The following is a 7,555-nucleotide window of genomic DNA, read 5'->3' as shown; positions in this document are numbered from 1 at the left end:
AATGTACAAAGGTAATACCAATCTATAAGAAAGGAAAAAAGTCTGATCCATCAAGTTACAGACCAATATAATTAATCCCTGTAAGAAGTAAAGTTTTTGAAGCATGTATTAAAGATCAATTATATAATTTCTTTGTAAATAATAATTTGCTTTGTGTTGAACAGTTTGGTTTTATACCAGGCTTGAATACAATTAAGGCTGTTGAATGTGTTGTTATGTTTTGAAGATAAAATATTTAATTACATGTGCTACTCTGATTGACCTGACCAAAGCTTTTGATTGTGTCTCTCATGAAATATTATTGAAAAATTGCAATGTTATGGTTTGGGGGTTAAGGAACTTGGCTTAATGACATCCTACTTGTGTAACAGTAAACAAATGGTATATCAAAATAATGATGGATCTAATTTTCAATTAATTAAATCCGGTGTTCCCCAGGGATGTCTTGGGACCATTCCTATTTTTAACTGCAATAAATGATTTTCCAGGTAATATACCATGCAAATCAGTATTATATGCAGACAATACTACTTTAGTTTGGAATGGAAAAGACGTGGGAAAATTGCAAGTAGATCGGAATGTATCAATGAATATTGCAGAGAGCTGGTTTAAAACAAATCATTTAAATATAAATAAAAAAAGACAATAATTTTTTCATTAACTAAATTAACTGAGGTAGAGTCTATTAAACTACTTGGCTTATACTTAGGCAGCAGTTTGAAATGGGATGTACATATACAACACCTTTGCAAAAAGCTATCTAAAATCACTTATTTACTGAGAAAACTTAAACTGTGTGTTAGTAGTGATATGTTAATCAATGCTTATTATGCTTTTTTCACTCTCAGATTGTATATGGTGTTACTTTATGGGGAAATAGTACTTATATGGAACAAGTTTTTAGATGGCAAAAATATGCTATACAGATCATAAAAGGACTGGACAATCATGAATCTTGTTTTCCCATTTTTAAAGAATTAAAAAGAATGACACTCCCATGTTTATATATATATATATATATATATATATATATATATATATATATATAATATTTCTGTCTAATAAACGTAAAAGAAAATTTGCATAAACATAAAATTACATCTAATATACAGTACATAATTATAACACAAGAAATAACTATGCGCTAGATTTACTACCTGCTAGACTTCAAAAAAATAACAGCATATTTTGCATCAAAAATAGATTATTTAACAAATTGCTATAATCTGCTCACACTGCCACTGTTAATAAATTCAAATATTGCTTGAAAAAATGGTTAAAGGAACAAGTTTTCTACAAGGTTGATGACTATCTAGCTACTGATTATGGTAAATTTAAGGACATCTTTAATTAATTTTGAATTGGAAGCTAAATTCAGATTAGATAGTTAAATGTATATATTTTTATAAATGTTGATGTAATGTATATAGGCTATTCATTGTTCATTGTCCGTTTCACATTTTATTAGTTTATTGTTTTTATGTTGTTAACTGTTGTCTTATACATTTACAAATAATTATTTATTTATAAATGTATGTCTTCTGGTCTATTAATAATTTATGTTTTTAATGTTAGAGCTATTACAGTGTAGTGTATATAGTGTTGTAACTGTTTATTACGTTATTCTATATTTATTTAAATTTTCACTTATTTATATATACAGATATAGTAGTTACAAACAGAACTCAGCAAACAATGAAAAAGTAAAATTGTGTTATATTGCTATTGACGAAATCTATTGCATCATTGTATGTTTCATGATGAATAAAATCTTGAAACCACTACAATAATGCTGTCTAGTAACTACAGTAGAACTGCAAAGAACATGCATAGCCAAACTGTCTCACCACATCATGTAGTAACTTACTATTGTTATTACCAGTGGTTCACTCTCATAGCGTGCCAATGAATTAGCACTAATAAGTTAATTATATTATGTTGCAATGGCACAATAAAGCAATCCATACAAAAATTTCATTTTTTTAAGTAATCTTTGTGACATTAATCTATTAAGAACACTTACATTAATACATTCGTATTTGCCAATATGGAATAGTATGCTGGGGAGTTATGTACTGTATCTTTAATAAACAAATAAGGAAGAAACTAGAATCACTTCTTAAGAAATATACTTCCTTCGTAAACCAATAAAAGAAAGCTCATTTCCTTTGTATTTCAAACTAAAAATCCAGCCTGTACAACAACTTTTGTTTTTCATGTGCTTCTTGTGTTTTTTTTTAAACAAACACATTTATTTAAAATTACAAAAAATAGAATAAACTTTGATTTTCAGAAACCAAAGGTTAACAAAGAAGTTTTGAGCATTCTTTTTTGTTTTATAAGTTAAAGCACTTTCAACAAGATACTAATTGAAATTAATAAAAGGAATACTTTTAAAGATTATTTGTTTAGTATTTACAATTATTTTTTTTATATAATACTGAGTTGATTAGTTATATATAATACACGCTAAAGGTGGACTACATGTTTTAAGTGCAGACTGGACTATTTTAATTTTGTTTTTAGTCTTGTAAGTCCATACAGTGTTTCATTCTTTTACTGACCAAAATTAATGAAACATGGTCAGCTAATTTACAAAAGATAGCTGTTTTTTTATTGTTTTTGATTATTGGAAATAAATTGTTCGATTATCTATTTGTATTGAAGTTTTGAGTGTAAGAGCTGGATATGACAAATGTAAAAAAAAAAAAACAGGATTTATTGAATATTGAACCATCTAGAACAGGACCTATATTGTAATGTTTCAAACTTTAATCCAACATAATTTTTAAAAGAATGAGTCTTTTGAGGTTGGATTTGTGCCATTATACTTTACTAATAACTCGACCTATGCTCTCATTTATGATTTCCTTCAGACTCCTTGTGGGCCAAACCCAATAAGAAAAAAAATTGGTAGTTGCTTAACACATTCACTGCGGCAAAAATACGAGGGAGGGTCACCGGATGCTGAAAATTTTTTTTGTCAAATAATCTTACCATGTGTTGATAGAAGACGGGAATGATGTGTTTGCAATTCGGGGGATATTTCAGTTTCAGAATGACGTCATAAGCCTGGGCCCGCAGCATATCCTGAGGGTCACGTACTGACAGAACTCTGAGTTTATTGATTGTTTGTACCGCACAGTCACTTATTTGCTGGATATAATCTAGTAGTTACTAATTATGTTTTTTTTATGTTAAATACTAAATAATCTAAAGTGTTGTCAACAATCCTTTTCATAGCGTCAATAGATCCGTCACTGTCATTTTTGTCCATATGCCTAGCTCTACCACTACTCAGACCGGAACAACTAGGCTGAGAAGGATCCATTTTGGTAAACACACAAAGGACAAACTAAACACTCACAAATAAAAACCCCAACCGTAAAAATACACAAAACACTTAAAAGAAGTGAAGTTGAAAGTGGGCCTACATAGGGGCCAGCTGCAGCTGGATTGTATCAAATAGCACCACTGATGCATTTGACACAACAGTTTTTCATACTGGGCGAAAAATGGGAAACTGTGTATACTTCTTTGAACTCAGAAGAAGCTTACAACAACTTTAGAAAGCTAGTGACAGCTGCCCTAGATGCTGCATGTCCCCTTATGACAGCTGGTAGCAAAAAGAGAACACTAAAGCACTTCGCTGATGCAGAAGCACTAGTGCTCAAGAATGAATTCCTAACTCACCTTAACGAGTATAAAACTACAGGAAATCTTGAGGATAAAAACAAAACAATGGATCTCAAAAAACCTATGACCAAAAACTGAAAACTCTGAGAAGCCAAGCTATTGCTAGTAAAATTTCTAACTCAGAAAACAAATCTAAAACAATCTGGGAAACAATAAATACGGTCCGATCAAAAAAACAAAACTGCTCACCTGAACTAAAACTAACCATTAATGGAAAGCTTATTGAAGATACATCTATAGTCGCTGAACAATTCAATAACTACTCGTATTTGCCAACATGGCAAAAAACACAATTAACCTTAATAAAAACTCTCATAGAAAACCAGTCGAACGCATAGGCACTCAAATTAATGAGCTTAGTTCATTAAGACCCACAACTCAAGAGGAATTAAGGTTAATTATTAAAAACTTTAAATCAAAAAACTCAGCCGGTATTGATGACATAACCACAAAAATACTAAAGCACTGTGCAGAAGAACTTATCTATCCCCTTACTGATATCTTTAATAAATCTTTCAACGAAGGACACTTTCCCTCAGCACTGAAAATATCAAAAATCTATCCTAAATTTAAGACTAGGAGTAAATCAGAATTAAGTAATTACAGACCCATTTCATTACTACTAACTGTCTCAAAACTTTGTGAGAAAATTGTTCTCGCCAGGCTATTAGAACATTGCAGGTTGAACAACCTGTTAAGCAGCTCTCAGCATGGCTTTGTCAATGGCAAGTCAACAACTACAGCAATGATTAGCTTGATAGAATCAGTGACTGACAGCATAGGAAAAGGCAACCTGACTACAGCTATCTTCTTGGATTTGAGCAAGGCTTTCGACTGCGTGGGTCATGATCTCATACAGAAGAAACTAAAAGCACTTGGTGTAACAGAAATAGCTCTGAAATGGTTCGAAAGCTACCTCAAAGACAGAAGTCAAATAGTCGAACTAAAGTCTACTGAAAAAGGGTTCACTAAAGCATTCCGATCACAACCCCATCCTATACATAGAGGTGTCCCACAGGGATCCGTGCTTTTTACTCTTTTTACTAATGACCTTCCAGAATACTTACATGAATATACTAAAACTTTGATGTACGCTGACGATACAACCTTAATCCTTGACAACAATACACCTGAAAACCTTAGTGTAAATGCATTTATTGCGGTCAACATGGCATATCAATATTGTGATGGAAATGACTTAGTGGTTAACCCCTCTAAAACTACCCAATTAGGGTTTGGGAGAAGAACAGGACAAATTAATTGCTCACCAGAAGTTAACTTGGTTGAACAAACCAAATTCCTCGGAATTACAATTGACTCAAGCTTATCCTGGACATCCCATATTGACCAGCTATGCAATAGACTAAACTCAAGCCTATATGCACTTTAACAGGTTAAAGAAATTGGTGATCTGACTGCAGCACGTACTGCCTATTTTGCTTTATTTGAGGCACATATAAGATACGGTCTAGCTGTATGGACATCAAATGCTAACATGAAGAATTCTAATCCTTAAAAAAAAAAGCAATAAGAATACTTGCAAACCTTCATTTCCGGGAAAGCTGCAGAGAGGTCTTTGCAACATTAAAGATCTTGACCGTGACCGCTCTCTACATACAAGAAGTTATTTTATATGTTGACAGAGAAAACCTATCAAGGCTTGAAGACCTGCACTACTACAACACCCGCAACTCAACTATGTATCCACTGCCCATTCACCACTTAGCACAGTATGAAAAAAATCCATCCTACATAGGAAGAAAGCTGAGCAACTGTCTACCGATAGAAATAAGAACGAAGGGGAAACAGCTAAAGACTGAACTCCATAAACTGCTCTTACAACAGGCCATCTACACACTTGAAGAATTTTACCAAATGACCAATCCTGGACATTAATATTCTACTCTAAATGTTTTATGTCACCAATTAGGTTTATTAATTTCTGATACTATCTCTGTACTTGATGTATATGAATAAAGAACATTTTGACTTTGCACGCGGGTTACGCCCAAACGGAGGATACCGGGGATGACAAATCGACCGTCTACTGCAAGTGGCGAGACCACACTGAGGCAATGTTTTACACATAGCACGCAAGCCCGATGTGGGCCCGCCGCACTGAACGGGTTAAAAAAGTAGATTTAAAGGTGCAGTATGATGTACCAAGTTTTATTGCTTTATCTGTAATCGTTCTGGAATTATTAAACTCGTGTGGGACTTTTTTTTAATAATGAATTAGTGCCATTTATTATTTATTTATTTTTGTAAATTATTTCTGATATTTAAGGTTTACTACTGTTACAAGTCAAAATAAATGTTTTTTAAATCACATAATAAATTATGAGAATTTTTCATGTCAAGAGTAGTTACAGACCTACGCCCGTTTCAATTCCTAGGAATAGGATTAACATTTAGACCTCTATTCACTGCATTTCCACCTTCTAAATTTATGAATAGCAACTTCAATTTTATCTAAGTTTTGGAACTTATTTTGAACTAAGTCTATATTTCAATTTCATTGTTAAAATCTTATAAATTATTACAGTCTGTAAGCTTGTTAATTTTACAATCCCCAACATTATTTGTTACAGCTATAACTTTGGAACATAAAATATTTACATTTATTCTCATACAAATAAAAAATAAATGAACAAACATATTAGGAACGCCTGTGTAGACTAAAAGCTCTGCATTACACATCTAAAACTAATCACCACATAATTAATACAATTGTAATAACAATCGTAAGATCTTCAAAACAAACTAAATTCAATGCAACAACAATGTAGATACAACGGCCATAATTCAATAACAAGGCCAGTTGACTTGAGCACATCTGCGCTCCCAGCTGGGTCACAATAAAATATATAAATTTTACTTCGTCAGTATTGTTTCAGTGCTAAAAATGAATTGTCTAAAACCGGAAATTACTTATTTCACTTGTTCTATCGAGTGCCATGTGATGTACTAAATATTTCAAAATGAACACAATGATAAAAGTGGTATACATACTAAAAGACAAGAGAACTTGTGTCAGCCTACTGATTCATATGACTATGACGCTCAGTCAAATTCCATGGTTGGACATGTACCATCATACTTTTATTTATGCAGAAAGTTTTCATGCAGATTCAAAACTCTACAGATGAAATATTTCTCAAGATATCTTGCCACATGATACATTCACATTTTTATTCAGTAAGTTACGATCCATAGCAGTGTTTAAATGAACTTTTTAATGTTTAAACCAAACTCAACAGTTTTGGTGAGCTAGGGAGGTTTCTACACAGCAAGAATGCATTCAAATCAAACCTTGTCACAGGCTTTTAAACATGTGAACACACGCACTTATTTATTTCTGCAATAGTATAAACTGTCTCTTACCTTCGTAATATAAATCATTTAAATGTAGTAATATATTTGAGTATTATTTGGTATCTTACCCTTAAAAAATGTTAAATTTGATCTTGTCGGTTTTGATAAATATTAGCGACACTGTGATGAGACAAACGAAACAAGTTGACAACAAGATGCGCACTACAACAGATTTCTGAGCATCGAATTTAAAAAGAAATTTGTTCTTACATTACCAAATTGCTCACGATTAATGTTAAATCTTAGAAAGGAACTGTCCTTAATGAGGTGTTCAAGGTCATGAGGAGGGATAGTGAACTGAAAATTACCTAGCCACCTTTGAGTAAAAAATAAACTCTTGCGTGTAATATTGTAAAGATGCGGCAATTTGATACGGGTGTATGCGCTATTTTATTTTTCTTTTCACTGTACGAATAAGCCACTTGTGTTAATATCACATGTTAAAATCTCATATGATTGAACTCAGCTTGTTTACAAATTTATA

Source organism: Homalodisca vitripennis, chromosome 4 (assembly GCF_021130785.1).
Source record: "Homalodisca vitripennis isolate AUS2020 chromosome 4, UT_GWSS_2.1, whole genome shotgun sequence".
Taxonomy (NCBI): Eukaryota; Metazoa; Arthropoda; class Insecta; order Hemiptera; family Cicadellidae; genus Homalodisca; species Homalodisca vitripennis.
Note: the sequence above shows the minus strand (reverse complement) of the source record.